The sequence below is a fragment of the Triturus cristatus genome, chromosome 3_2 (genome assembly GCF_964204655.1).
Source record: "Triturus cristatus chromosome 3_2, aTriCri1.1, whole genome shotgun sequence".
Lineage (NCBI taxonomy): Eukaryota > Metazoa > Chordata > Amphibia > Caudata > Salamandridae > Triturus > Triturus cristatus.
In genome coordinates this window covers 1065670424-1065686441 of record NC_140584.1, presented here as the reverse complement: position 1 = coordinate 1065686441, position 16018 = coordinate 1065670424, and positions in this window count along the sequence as shown.

The following is a 16018-nucleotide window of genomic DNA, read 5'->3' as shown; positions in this document are numbered from 1 at the left end:
TTATCAACAGTAGGGAGAGTGAAGGAATTGGAGTGGTCAGATTTACAATTCCCACTTCAACCTAAGCAATTAAATTAAATCCTAAAACATATATAGAAATACCTACAAATAAAAAACAAAGAAAAAAATTAATTACAATTCCAACTCCAAGTTAATGTATAATTGAAAAGAAACATACTATTATAACTCTATGCAAACAATAGGTATACAAATATAAAAATCAAAGAAAATAAAATCTTCTACTCAAATTCTAACAGTAAAGAAAGTATTTTACTTTGAAGGCAATAGATTTAGGGGCAGATTTATGAGGACCGTTGCGCCATCGGAACGTCACTTTTTGTGACCCAAAAGGAAATCAGCAAGATTTATGTCTTCAGGCAAAAGAGAAAGATGTTGTTTTACAGAAGACAGCGGGTAATGCTCTGACCATTCTTGACACAATTTCCCAACAGAATAAGTGGTGACAGTATTAGAATTTGGGGTCTGAGGGTAGCGTGCATCAGGTCTATGTAATGAAAACTCTGAAGTAGTATTCATGAAACACGAATGACAAACATTTGTGTCTACCGGCCACAAAGCCCACTCGGGTGGGCTCATTGGTAAATAGATATAATTTCGAAAAAAATATATCGAGTGGACAGAATATCGAGTTTTTAATATAGAATGGACAGAATATCGAATTGCCAAAATATAGTGTTGAAGAATATCGAAAATCAGGTAAGAAATATCGATTTCAATAATATAGAAGTAAGTAATATCGACAGTCATAATATAGTTGTTAAAAATATCGAATTTTTTATAGTGTTTTAAGTGTTAGTATATGTGTTAAAAGTATGTATTAATATTGGAATGTATGTTAGAATATTTTTAAAGTAATGAATTTTATGTTATTTTATTTTTGCGTAAGTTAATTCCGTAGCGGGTTGTGGGTTTATAGGGGAGTAGGGTGGGAAGTAATTTAATTATAGTACATTAAATAATAATTTATAGGAATTATTAATTATTTTTAATTTAATTTTGCGTTTTACTTCTGTAGCGGGTTGTGGGTTTATAGGGGAATAGGGTGTGAAGTAATTTAATTGTTATTAGTTAATTATTAATTGGTATTGAAAATTAATTGGTTGTTGATTAATTATTAATTGGTAAATAATTTGTATTAATTGGTAATTATTTTGTATTAATTGTTTAATTGATAATTATGTTAATTGTATTCATTTAATATTTGTAGCGGGTAGTGTGTTTATAGGGAAATATGGTGGGAAGTAATATAATTGTAAATAATTAATTATTTAATTAATTTGTGTATATTGTTAATTAATATATCTTTAATTTAATTTTGCGTTTTACTTCTGTAGCGGGTTGTGGGTTTATAGGGGAATAGGGTGGGAAGTAATTTAATTGTTATTAGTTAATTATTAATTGGTATTGAAAATTAATTGGTTGTTGATTAATTATTAATTGGTAAAGAATTTGTATTAATTGGTAATTAATTTGTATTAATTGTTTAATTGATAATTATGTTAATTGTATTCATTTAATATTTGTAGCGGGTAGTGTGTTTATAGGGGAATATGGTGGGAAGTAATATAATTGTAAAAAATTAATTATCTAAATCATTTCTGTATATCGTTAATCAATATATTATTAATTATTATTAATTGGTATTATTTGCATTTATTAATGTTTGTTATTGAAAAACAATTGGTTGTTAATTAATTATTAATAGGTAATTAATTAAACAAAAATGTATTGGTATTTATAAATAATCAATTATTAAATCTTGTGTGATTGGTAATTAATTGTAATACTTGTTTTGGTATCAATAATTAATTAATTTTTTTAAAAAATAGTAATTTATTATTTTCCCTTCTATTTCACTTACTTGAGTGGGAATAGTAATTTTTACCCCTACGCTATCCAATGCTTTCCCTATTATTGCACTCTCTGGAGTGGGAATAGTAATTTTTACCCTCCCGCTATCCAACGCTTTCCCTACTGTTGCATTCTCTGGAGTGGGAATAGTAATTTTTACCCTACCGCTATCCACCGCTTTCCCTACTGTTGCACTCACTGGAGTGGGAATAGTAAATTTGACCCTCCCGCTATCCAACGCTTTCCCTACTGTTGCACTCTCTGGAGTGGGAATAGTAATTATTATCCCTACGCTATCCAATGCTTTCCCTACTGTTGCACTCTCTGGAGTGGGAATAGTAATTTTTACCCCTACGCTATCCAACGCTTTCCCTACTGTTGCACTCTCTGGAGTGGGAATAGTAATTTTTATCCCTACACTATCCAATGCTTTCCCTACTGTTGCACTCTCTGGAGTGGGAATAGTAATTTTTACCCCTACACTATCCAACGCTTTCCCTACTGTTGCACTCTCTGGAGTGGGAATAGTAATTTTTATCCCTACGCTATCCAACGCTGTCCCTACTGTTGCACTCTTTGGAGTGGGAATAGTAATTTTTACCCCTACGCCATTTGACGTTTTCTCTACTGTTGTAATCACTGGAGTGGGAATAGTAAATTTTGAACTCACGCTATCCAACGCTTTCCCTACTGTTGCACTCTCTGGAGTGGGAATAGTAATTTTTATCCCTACGCTATCCAACGCTTTCCCTACTGTTGCACTCTCTGGAGTGGGATTAGTAATTTTTATCCCTACTCTATCCAATGCTTTCCCTACTGTTGCACTCTTTGGAGTGGGAATAGTAATTTTTACCCCTACGCTATCCAATGCTTTCCCTACTGTTGCACTCACTGGAGTGGGAATAGTAATTTTTACCCCTACGCTATCCAACGCTTTCCCTACTGTTGCACTCACTGGAGTGGGAATAGTAAATTTTACTCTCCCGCTATCCAACACTTTCCCTACTGTTGCACTCTCTGGAGTGGGAATAGTAATTTTTACCCCTACGCTATCCAATGCTTTCCCTATTATTGCACTCTCTGGAGTGGGAATAGTAATTTTTTCCCTCCCGCTATCCAACGCTTTCCCTACTGTTGTATTCTCTGGAGTGGGAATAGTAATTTTTACCCTCCCGCTATGCAACGCTTTCCCTACTGTTGCAGTCACTGGAGTGGGAATAGTAAATTTGATCCTCCCGCTATCCAACTTTTTCCCTACTGTTGCACTCTCTGGAGTGGGAATAGTAATTTTTACCCCTACGCTATCCAATGCTTTCCCTACTGTTGCACTCTCTGGAGTGGGAATAGTAATTTTTACCCCTACGCTATCCAACGCTTTGTCTACTGTTGCACTCACTGGAGTGGGAATAGTAAATTTTACCCTCCCGATATCCAACGCTTTCCCTACTGTTGCACTCTCTGGAGTTGGAATAGTAATTTTTACCCCTACGCTATCCGATGCTTTCCCTATTATTGCACTCTCTGGAGTGGGAATAGTAATTTTTACCCTCCCGCTATCCAACGCTTTCCCTACTGTTGCACTCTCTGGAGTGGGAATAGTAATTTTTACCCCTACGCTATCCAACGCTTTCCCTACTGTTGCACTCTCTGGAGTGGGTTTAGTAATTTTTATCCCTACTCTATCCAATGCTTTCCCTACTGTTGCACTCTTTGGAGTGGGAATAGTAATTTTTACCCTTCCGCTATCCAACGCTTTCCCTACTGTTGCACTCTCTGGAGTGGGAATAGTAATTTTTACCCCTACGCTATCCAATGCTTTCCCTACTGTTGCACTCATTGGAGTGGGAATAGTAATTTTTACCCCTACGCTATCCAACGCTTTCCCTACTGTTGCACTCACTGGAGTGGGAATAGTAAATTTTACTCTCCCGCTATCCAACACTTTCCCTACTGTTGCACTCTCTGGAGTGAAAATAGTAATTTTTACCCCTACGCTATCCAATGCTTTCCCTATTATTGCACTATCTGGAGTGGGAAAAGTAATTTTTTCCCTCCCTCTATCCAACGCTTTCCCTACTGTTGCATTTTCTGGAGTGGGAATAGTAATTTTTACCCTCCCGCTATGCAACGCTTTCCCTACTGTTGCAGTCACTGGAGTGGGAATAGTAAATTTGACCCTCCCGCTATCCAACGCTTTCCCTACTGTTGCACTCTCTGGAGTGGGAATAGTAATTTTTACCCCTACGCTATCCAATGCTTTCCCTACTGTTGCACTCTCTGGAGTGGGAATAGTAATTTTTACCCCTACGCTATCCAACGCTTTGTCTACTGTTGCACTCACTGGAGTGGGAATAGTAAATTTTACCCTCCCGCTATCCAACGCTTTCCCTATTGTTGCACTCTCTGGAGTTGGAATAGTAATTTTTACCCCTATGCTATCCGATGCTTTCCCTATTATTGCACTCTCTGGAGTGGGAATAGTAATTTTTACCCTCCCGCTATCCAACGCTTTCCCTACTGTTGCATTCTCTGGAGTGGGAATAGTAATTTTTACCCTACCGCTATCCAACGCTTTCCCTACTGTTGCACTCACTTGAGTGGGAATAGTAATTTTACTCTCCCGCTATCCAACGCTTTCCCTACTGTTGCATTCTCTGGAGTGGGAATAGTAATTTTTACCCTCCCGCTTTCCAACGCTTTCCCTACTATTGCACTTACTGGAGTGGTAATAGTAAATTTTACCCGCCCGCTATCCTACGCAGAAAATTTTGAATATTTTTAATTAATATTACGTTAATATATATGTATTAATTATTTTTTTTACTTACATTAATTATTTATTAATTTTAATGTTATTTAAGTATTTTTAAGTATGTGTCAGTTAATTATATGTATTATTTCATTAATTTTACATTACTTTTTCGATATTTTGACTAACTATATTATTTACAACAATATTTTGGATTCTATATTTTTGTACTTTCCTGTTTGGAGATAGTGATTCGATATTTTGGTATTCTATATTTTGGCATCGATATTTTTGTAAGTCTATATTTTTGTAGTCGATATTATGTCAGTGATCCGGGTTCATTATAGAGAAATTAAATGCACTGTTTCTAACCATGCAATGCAGTTGATCTTCAGTATAACTTGTATAAGCCTGCCAGTTATTATAAATGGCTAGTGATAGAATAGTGGGAGTATTCAATTCTTTGATTTAAGTCAAAACCCAGAAAAGTAGTTTGTTGGACTGTGTCATTGAGAAAGATGATGTGTGTCGGAATTAGATATGCACAGGACAAGGACTCAGTTCCTTGCCACAGCTTAGTGCCCCATACTGATTTTAAATCAATGTTATCCATTCAATAATCGTATCCCTTAAGCACTACGTTTTCAATAAAAGAAGAGGAATAGATGACCTTAGTTTGGGTAAGTATATCTTTTTTAGAGGGACTGGGAACTACTATGATGCCAGATCCGAAAGGTTATAACTGGTAAAGTAAGTGTATTTCTGCTTTTGTGTATCTGAACTACCCTGAGATGGAGTAGGGCAATGTTCCCACTGAGTATAATTAACACGGGGATGCTGTCTGTTAGTTCTATGCAGAAAATGTTGTCCACAATGTTGGTAACAAAAAAACTCGGCATAGTTAACAGAATTCAAAGATAAATCTTCTGTATCAAAGACAGTGTAATATTGTAATTGAGAAAATAAAGAATTCACAGCATTGACATCCCAATCATCTGACTATAATCCAAGTATAATCACATCACCCATAGAAGCACAGAATACATATGGTATCTGTAGGGCCTCTGTAGGACCAGATACATCGAACAGTACTTTATCCCATACAATTTCATGAGTGACTGGGACCGCTGAAATGTTAACAAGGGGCTGGTCTCTTTTCATTTTATGCGAGGAGGAATGTGGGGCCAACACACCATCAACCGATTCCACTGTGGAGCGCCCAGGAAGGTAGTGGCCATTAATCAGAAGCAAGAAAACAGTCACAAATCCAATCCACATGAACAGAAACACCATGGAACACACGATCCAGATCTATGTCCAAGGGGGACCAGATAAGTGCGTTTCAATCAAGAGATAAGAACACAAATCATTGCCGGTGGTGGGGAGAGGACAGAGAAGAAAAGTTCAAAGAAAAATTATCTTGATCAATGTAGTAACCTGAAGAAGACAGTTGAAACAGCAGAGGCTGAGAGTCTGGACCCAGAACAGATGCATGCTGGTCAACACGGCTCTCAATAGGTGGATCTGAATAAACAATATCCATTGTAAAATGTGAAGAAGGTAGAACTGATACTTGGCCTACTGAAGACTCGACATCGCCCTCCGGCAGGCGGGGAGAATCAGAATGGACGAGGCTCACAGGCTGTAAAGCAGTATCCCTTCATGGAAGACTCCTAGGCATACTATTAAGAATTGACCATAAGGTGTAACTAGGCATGTTCAATTGAAACAAAGCGATTTTCTTTGTATCCTGGTAGTGGAGGTAAAATCACAGTTCGTGTGCCCTGAAGACCAAGCACGAGAGATTATTAAGAGCAAGTTGAACCCCGTAGAAGTGAGATAACCAACCAAGATCCACACCTAATACCCTTGCTGTTAAGGACTACTTTAAGTCACGGTTCATCCGCTCCACTACAGAATTGACCTCAGGCCTATATGGAGATGAGAAATCACCTGCACTCCCATGGGCTTCATCGAATCATGGTAAGCCTTAGAGGCAAAAGCGGATCCTTGGTCCGATTGGAAAGTGCCACATGCATAAGTCCCGACAAAGACACACAAATCCTTTATAATAGTGTGAGCGCCAGCAGAGTGCTGCGCAAAACCCAGATGAACCTAGTGCATGAATCCATTGCAACCAAAATATATTTGAAAGCATTATCGGATGTTAATGGACCGCAATGATCAAGATAAACACATCTAAATGGATGGCTAGAAATAAAAAGATGAGTCTGAGGTGGACGCAACAGAGTAGAACTCTTAATTTGCTGACAAACATCACAACAAAGCACGAGTCTGCTGGTATAAACCACTCCACCGATAGCGTTGCTGTAAAAGAAAAACTGTAGCCGTCACTCCTGCATGAGCAGAAGCCAAGCCTTCATGGGCGGCCACAATGAGTGATAGTCTGCGATCATCATTTGGGATCAAGCGATCACCAACCGTAGGAATAGTTACAAATGGTACTTTGTCAGTAGTCATATGATAAGTACAACGGGAAAGGAAACCCTGGAGAAAAGGAGTACCCTCCCCAGATGTGGCCATAGCCGCCAAAATATCATTGGCAATTTCAGTCATGGACCTAGTAACTGCTGCTGCTTTAACTGCGGCTACTGCAGATTTGGCTTTATCATCAGCCATTAAATTACTGACAGCGTGTGGTCCCACACATTGATGTCCTAATGTATGGACTACACGTGCATGTGGCAAACTGTCTTTAAGAGCAGCCACTCGGACCCAAAGTGTGTTGTGGTTGATTGTGCTACCTTTAGAATCCCGAAAATCATTTTGTTTCCAGAAAAACAATTTGTCATTGAAATACTGTACAAAATAAAAAGAGTCACTGACTACAAGAGTGGTTAACTCAGGATCAGCAAATTCAAGAGCTAAGAGTAAAGCTCGTAACTCGACCAACTGGGCGATGCTGTACCCAAGGGACTGCTTGCCAAACTAGAGTTAAAGACTCCATCCCCTACAGCACCTACCATGATAGCACAAACTGCAGAATAAGGCTGTTTAGAACCAAAGGCTGGTTGAGCCAAACCGTTTGTGTAAATGATACATTTGTACTGATCAAGAGGTAGAACGGACAAAGGGAGAGAGTGAACATGTTTATACTGGAGAAACTCCTGGGTTTGTAAAATGGGCCAAAAACAAAATCAACATCAGCCGATGTCAGGGGCATAGCCACTTGTATCCAATGAGGATGTAGAGCCTTAGAGTTAAGAACACTAGCTTTTGTTACCGCCTCTAAGGCAGGCACGGGAGAGATGAAAAAATGCGTTTACGTTGTGCAAGAGGGCGTTCTTTCAGCATCGCCATCTGCACAGCAGCAAGAATTTTTTCAGTAGAAGAAAAACCCAACTCTGCAGGAGCAAACAGATGCAATTTGTAGGCTAAATATTATGTTGCAAGCAAGTCTGATTGTAATACGCGCAAAACTGTGGTGTGTTCCAGAAGCCAAGAGGAAGCTAAAAAGGAAAAGTGTATCATTGCGTAGAGTGGCTTGATATGCTGAGCAAAGTCAGGAATGTAAGTTCTGCCGACATTTTAAAAACCGAGCAGAGACTGCAATTTCTTAAGAGTAGATGGAGGCTGCAATTGAGCACACTTCTCCAGAAAGTGGGGTGCTAAACCCCTACCCTCATTGGTTAGCTCATAGCCAAAAAAAGAATGGCCAAAAATGATATATGCGATTTCGCAAAGTTGAATTTGCACCCTAAGGCAGCCAAACGCGTGATAATGCGTTTCACTCGCACAACATGAGGATTTCATTCATCATCTGTTAGGTAAATGTCATCGACATATGAAAAAGCATCAGGATCAATTTCAGTTAAAAGGGACACAAAACGTGCCGTAACACCCCTGAGGCTATACTTATACCCCATAGGCAATCACGCATAGCACCTCTGAGAGCCGAGGGTGCTGAATGCGGATAAGTCACGGCTCTCTGGAGCCAAATTGTGACTGAAAAATATCTAAAGTAGAATTAAACTTTTTATTCAAAATATTATTGATTAGTGCATTACCATGCGTGTTCTGTACGGCAAAGGTACGGGTATGGCTATTCAAATGTCTGTAATCCAAAACAATGCGATATGAACCATCTGTTTTTAAAATTGGAAAAAGAGGATTATTCATCGCAGAAATACAGGGTTCAATTACGCCCTGATATTCCAATTGCGTGAGAATTTTTTTTTTAACGGATCCTTTCGCATCACATTTAGGTGGCGATCACGATCCGGTAAAAAAATTCCCCGTACGACTCGTATCCGGTCTTTTTACCGTACGAATCGTACAAGTGCCGTACAAACTGCCAATTACGATTCGCATGGGAAAAAGACCATACGAATCGCATTGGGAAGAATTCCCCACACGTCCTCGGGTCGGAAAATGTGTCCGACACGTCCTCGGACGATTTACCGTACAAACGTGAAAAGTGAAGTCCGACCGAGGAATCACGATCCATCCCGTGCGTCCGATGTTACAACCGTATGGAAAAAACACTGTCCGCACCGAACACCCATAGCAAACATGGAGACATGTGCCCGCATACGCGCCGAACACCCCCCCAGCCCCCGTACGTTTGAGTCGTACCCCCACCCGTGTATGTACACCCCTGTACGTGTCGTACTCCCCCGTGTATGTACACCCCTGTACGTTCGAATCGTACCCCCACCCGTGTATGTACACCCCTGTACGTGTCGTACTCCCCCGTGTATGTACACCCCTGTACGTTCGAGTCGTACCCCCACCCGTGTATGTACACCCCTGTACGTGTCGTACTCCCCCGTGTATGTACACCCCTGTACGTTCGAGTCGTACCCCCACCCGTGTATGTACACCCCTGTACGTGTCGTACTCCCCCGTGTATGTACACCCCTGTATGTTCGAGTCATACCCCCACCCGTGTATGTACGGTGCGTACCCCAGCGCTGGGGGTATGCACCGTACATACACGGGTGGGGGTACGACTCGAACGTACAGGGGTGTACATACCAGGGGTTAGTACGACACGTACAGGGGTGTACATACACGGGTGGGGGTATGACTCGAACATACGGGGGCTGGGGGGGTCGGCGTGTACATACGGGGGCGGGGGGGGGGTCGGCGCGTACATACGGGGGCTGGGGGGGGGTCGGCACGTACATACAGGGGCTGGGGGGGTCGGCGCGTACATACGGGGGCTGGGGGGGGGTCGGCGCGTACATACGGGGGCTGGGGGGGTCGGCGCGTACATACGGGGGCTGGGGGGGGTCGGTGCGTACATACCGGGGCTTGGGGGGGGTACGGCGCGTACCGGGCCACCTACTCTGGTCGTTTCGCGCCGTACTTCGCTTTTCCGGCACTTTTTGGGTGCCGTGAAAATATTGCCGTCCGGACTGCTGTCGGTTCGAATCGTACTTCCTGGGTCGTGAAACGCTGCCTGAAAGAGTCCCGACGTCACGTCGCAGCATTCCCGGATCACATTCGTATGTATATTTTCGTTGGTCGGTGTTTTTTACGATTCGTACGGAAATGGTGTTTCCGTGCGAATCGTGATTCCATGTTTGTAAAGTTTTACGACCGGGTACGAGTCGGACGGAGAATACGCTCCGACCGATGGTTCGTACCCGGTTTTTACCGGATCGTAATCGGCACCTTAATTGGATATTGAGGTTGCGGCTGAGGAGTAGAGCAAACAGGTACAACATGTAAAGGTGAATCCTTGTCCCAGCCATCCTGGTTGCGGCATAAGGCAGGAGCTAAGGCAAGAGCCCACTCCGAAGCATAGACATGCTTAGTCTCATCAGGAACATATTGCAAAAAGGAAGGATGTGTTACATCCTCACCTTGAGGACAAGCAAGCACAAAGGGGGAGGCCAATCGACCTCTGCCAGTAAAATGTCATAAGAAGAGGTCCTGTTGTCCCAAAAAATACCATTTATGTTGCGCTTAATATCACCTTCAATCTGTAGGTCTACATGAAAAAGCGTAACAGGGGGAGCTACGTGGGTGTCTGCGGTTTCTATAGGTGCAAATATGGCATTTACTTTCACCTCCAAAAACTGGTGGAGTGTCTGCCACACTATGGTAACTTCCGCTGCGCTGTCGAAGAGAGTCACCACCCAACTCCTGTCCAGGATGAGGGTTCTCAACGCCTGGGGCAAATTTCACTGTCAAAGCGACAACTCAGTTCTTCTGAAACAGGGCTCTAAATAGAGATGGTTCCTCTCGATTGACTTTCACAAACTGCCGCTGCGGGTCCTACTTAGGTTGCGTGGACTTCCCTTGTCCGCAATCCTATCGTCCTCCTCTGCCAAATTGTTGAACCGACGATTCCTGAAAGAAACGAGGAGAATGAGGATCAGGAACCTGAAACCTCACAAGTTTTAATTTTAGAGCAATCACGTGAATGATATCTACGTTCAGAAGCGTCTGGTGGTGGTGAACCAGCACAAGACCTAGACTTCTGTTTCTGTTTATTTTTGTCCCATATCTTTTTAGAAAAGACTGGACGTCCCTCCTTCTCAGGAGGTGGCGTACCCTGAGAAGGAGGTAGAACGTCTGACTCCCAAATTATTGTGACCCAAGGATGTATAAACATCGGCAATAATAACCGGCAACTCACATTCCCGATCAATGTCAGCCAGCGCTAAAAGGCATTGGCGAACTTGTAAGCAAACTGCTTCACCCTTAATATTAGAAAGAATCATTTCGGAGACTATGGGAAAAATACCCTCTAATTTCATACTAAAATCCAGGGCAGGACCCACACCATGTTCATTCTGTACATGTTTTAGAGCGCTGGGAAGAATGCTTATGGAGGGGGTGCCAAACCAAAGGGTATACACTGAGGTAAACATCTTTCCCCAGGTGTTGCATTCTGCCAGGGGAGGAATCAGACCATTGGGTAAACACATAGTAAGGATCCTGTTTTTCTCTACAGGACCCATGTGAGGGAAGACAGCATCAAGCTGTTCAATCTTCTGAGCAATCCAAAATGGAAGGTCCTCACGAGCCTGAAGACGTTTGCCCACTACCGAATTAATAAGGACAGGGTTAATCACAAGGGCCCTACCATGTACTTGCACTGGAGGCGCAGCTCCAGGCTCAGCAACCAAAAAGGCACCTGAAATAAATTGAATAAGGCTTCTATACAAAAGAATTACCTGCCCATTCCGCTTGGGAATATTTTATAGATTAGTTACTCTGCCCAAAGCGAATGACTGGTCCCAAGTTTTACAGTTGTGCCCTTGTGATAAAATCTCTAAGCAGACCTCGATTCATGTTATTCTTTTCTGTAAATGTTATTCTAATGCCAGAAAAACTAGTATAGTCCCTGTGTTAAAACGGTTCGGGCTTCGTCAATGTTGACCTGCTCTTCTGGCATTACAACAACTAGACAATGTACATACTGTTTTTAGGATGGTAAATTTTTTGAAAAAAGTTCTGTGTCTAAGAAAACAATTCTCTCCATTTTAAATGTTTTTCTTTTTAAATCTCAGGAAAGCCTGTGAAGTTTAATAATGTTTTTATCAATTTGTCTAAATGTATTCCATATGAATTTTATCACGTATGAAATGCTGCTATTGTGCTTTTATGATTGTTTGCTTACAATCGAATAAAGCTTTCTTGACTTGACTTGACCTGCCCATACAATAAACAAACTTACGCCAAATTAGCGTTAAGATAATTAGGATGCTGAGTAAAACCGGCCAATACAGGCCATGTGACCCCATCAATACTTAAGGGGCCCATATGAACAAATGAAAGAAAGAGTGTGGGGAAGGGCACCATTAAATCAAATCTGGTGCTCCCAGGCTGTAAGAGGAACTTCAACCTCTGCATAAGGACAATATGCTGCCAGAACCGCAGCAACCGTATAACGTGAAAGGAATTATCATTCGCATCCACTGCGGGAAACATAACCCATGAATAAAAAACTTTTAAGTGGTATGCTGCATCCGCTTCAACCACAAAAACAACAGGAGGCCCGACATTGGGGACCCCATTTTATAGCAAATGTTGTGTAACTGCTGTGCTGCAATGTGCCGGAATTGCGATTGGTTGAGCCATAATGAAAAGTAAGAAACGGATCTGTTGGCAGCACAAAACTGGTCAAAAACCTTTTAAAATTCAAGCTTGAAAAACCTACAGCCAGAGGTGTGTCCTACCAACCGAGGAGGCAAATTCCTCCCACCACAGACGTCTCCGGGAACCGATGTGAGGGTATTGTGGACCAGCACAAGCGCTGCTCAGGGATCCCGTGAATCAGTACCAGACCAACCGTTGGCAGCGCCATGTTGCAGGGTTTCTGCGGAGCCACAGAACTATGCTTGGGATCATGGAACCCTAGTAGGCAGGGACTGAGTCATTCTACTACCTGAGTACCCATGAGCCCGGGGACCAACGAGCTATGGTGTCTCACTTACCCTCCTACTCACTCACAGAGGGACAAGTGATTAGACACCCACTCTCGGCCCTCTCAGGTATTGCGGTTGCATAACACACCCTTTCGCTCTCACTATCGTCCCAGTCCACAATAAGATCTGACAGAGACACGAGAAAAGTTTACAATGTTTATTTTAACTATAGTGCTCTAGTATACAGTTTACGTGCCACAACAAGTAGAAAAAATGTCTAACACCAATACAGTAAGCATAGCAAGTAGTCCGTAAGTCATAAAAGGTGATGTCATTACATATGACAGTGTGGCCTGACCTCCCTCCCTGCCTACAGAAGCAAAATGATCTGAGATCTAACCTGAACTTTCGTAGATCTGGACATTAGTCTCGGGTGAGACATAAGGGCACTCAGGCAGCTCCCGCTTGGGGTTTACTATAAAGCCTGATTTGAGGGACTGGACTTCGAGTGTTTCTGGGGATCAGCCGGTATAGCAATGGGTTGTTAAAATTGCACAACAGGTGCATCTATTGTTGGCCTAACAGCAATGATAGCAGTACTAGGGCAGTGAACTGGCTTAGCTAAAGAACTGCTTGATAGCATTTGTAGATTAACCCTCATTGTCTAAGGAGCCTGCTTTGTGAGCGTTGTCTGTCCGGAAAGCGGTACTCACCGAATGTGGCTTCGGGAGAGAGTGGAAGCAGAGTGCCAAGCATCTCCACCACACCCAAGCAATGAAGTAAAGCACTGTGGAGTGTCTGGGTTATTGAGCCTTCCGTTCTAGAATCATGCACGTCAGGTAAGGAGGCCTGAGTCACTTTCATTAAAGTCTGTGGGCCCGATTCACAGAACTAACTTAAGACAAAATCCTAAACTTACTACCATTTTGGTATTCACAGAAGGCACTTACTCATTTCGGTATTCACAGATGTTAGGATTCCTAACTTTAGGACTCCTAAATGCCTTCTGTGAATACCGAAAGTCTTAAAGTTAGGAGTTTTCTCAGTTTAGGAGTAGTAAAGTAATCGCGGTCAAGCGTGGCACGCGCGCCCGCGCACATGCACTGTAGCTCTAGGCTGGCCTGGTAGCACTTTTTGGAGCCCTCACAATAAGTTTTGCCAGACCAGCGTATCCACTGGGCCAGGCGAGACCTAAAAAACGATATCTCCACATACTAATACTACTTGTTAGTTAAACACAGCAGCCCCTCCCCCCCACCCTGCTCATATGTTCATTGCTATTTAGAGTGTGTGGTTGTCCTGACCAGGCATGTGTCCCTCCGATCACAGAGACGTGAGTTTTGCACCAAGCGTCCTTAGTTTGCTGCCATCATAACATGATCAATGGTTTCTCAATAAGGCCTGGTGGATAGGTACGGCTTTAGGAGACTGCAACTGACTAGCCACAAATAGAGGGGGTTCGGGGCACCGGCCCACCCTCCGAAGAATGCCCGGCTACACCAGGGCAGACCAGCCTAAGAGGGACTGTTAATAAAAAATAGCAATCCTCATCAATACTACATTTGAAACTGCACAGGGACAAGTGCCTCAGACATAGTCTGTTATTTCTACACTAACATCTTAAGGACAGTAGAGTGGGTGTACTTCAAGCAGGGCAGGCCACCCTGGCTCTAACAAAACTTCAAAATAGAGTTATTTTTTATTTTAAAGTGCAGACTGACGTCATAGCATCCCACTATGCAATCAGCTTGCATATGGTTTACATGGCCTTTTGGACAGAAGTAGACATTCACTGTACTAACTACTTTGGGAGCCTGTCATCCTGCCTCTGTTGCTATGGAGAGCATGTCATTCTGCGAGCACTTGACTCGCCAGCCCTTCACTCCGCAGCTCCTCTGACTGCATGGGGTCCCAGCTGGCACAGGCAGCTGCTCTAATTGGCCACTTCCAACATGGAGCACTCTAATATGATTGATAGGAAGGGGTCAGCAGATATGTCACCTTCGGATCTGTGCCTGTACTCGCACACGATATTCAATGCTTCGGTCTTTGCATTTCTGGAGCTTGCAGTATTATTCTGATGTTTCATGCTAAATCCTTTAGAGGGTATTAATATGAGTACCATTCGCAGTGACGTATGTGTTACTTTCACTGCTTGCATACCCCAATTGTGATTTGGTGCAATTAACAAAAGTATGTTTGTGGAGTCATTACCATCCATGTGACATCCTGCACCTCACGTTTTTCAATTTGAGTGGCCTTGTATGTATTCCTGTGCAAAAGACTTTGTTTCACGAGTCTCCTGACCGGTGCGCCATATGATTTGTATGCTGCTTACCTACAGCATAGGGTAACACGCATTTACAATGCAATGGTCTCGGCATTGGTAAAGTTAACGCTATTGGCATTGCTCATGACATTATTTTTGTTTATGTTTTTTTTTAAAAAACATTTAAAGAAACGGCATTGTCATGAGCAATGCCAATACCTCTAACTTTAACAATGGCGAGACCGTTGCATTGTAAATGCTTGTTTTGTAATACGGGTTGTATATGGTCACTGACTTGCATTATAATAACTTAGATTTTAAGTGGTAGGTAGTACACAAAGGTGGCGTTCAGTCTGGGTTTTTAGAACACTTACATTGCATTAGTTGATGGTATAAAGTATACCCGATTTTAAATCACAAAATGTATTGTTTTTACGCCACATTGACAATTTTAACAGCCAATCTAACAGCCGCATTGTTGATCGTTCTTTATGCCGTTAGTGTTGACAGTATCTGTTTATTCAGTGCAAGGTGCCTTTGCAATAATTCTACAATTGGACGTGAAATTGATCGAATGTGATTTCTGATGGTCCAATGGAAGTATCCGATCTCTATAGAATTAGTAGTACCTCAGGCCAACACATGGCTGCGTTAAAACCTTTCACTGTCCTGGAATAAATGAAAGGCAACCTTGTGTGAACTTTTTTTTATCGGAACTCTATCGTGACTTGCTGCTTTAATGCATTGCAAGCGCAGCCTTCGAGCCGAGACCTAAAAAGTGAA